The sequence below is a fragment of the Asparagus officinalis genome, chromosome 8, assembly GCF_001876935.1.
Source record: "Asparagus officinalis chromosome 8, Aspof.V1, whole genome shotgun sequence".
Classification (NCBI taxonomy): Eukaryota; Viridiplantae; Streptophyta; class Magnoliopsida; order Asparagales; family Asparagaceae; genus Asparagus; species Asparagus officinalis.
Genome location: NC_033801.1, coordinates 61,144,496 through 61,144,841, shown reverse-complemented (window position 1 = coordinate 61,144,841; position 346 = coordinate 61,144,496).

The following is a 346-nucleotide window of genomic DNA, read 5'->3' as shown; positions in this document are numbered from 1 at the left end:
GAACTGGGATCCATATTTTCAGCCGCGAGAGGGGAAAGAGGGGAAACGGCATTTAGGGCCTGTTCTGTTTGGTTCGAAAACACAAAACAACGATGAAAACAGGTACATTTCAGATGGTTTCTGATAGGAGAAATTTTTAAAACAGCCCATTTTTCAATTTGAACTGGGATCCATATTTTCAGCCGCGAGAGGGGAAAGAGGGGAAACGGCATTTAGGGCCTGTTCTGTTTGGTTCGAAAACACAAAACAACGATGAAAACAGGTACATTTCAGATGGTTTCTGATAGGAGAAATTTTTAAAACAGCCCATTTTTCAATTTTATTAGGCAAAATCGACCGTCCCAAA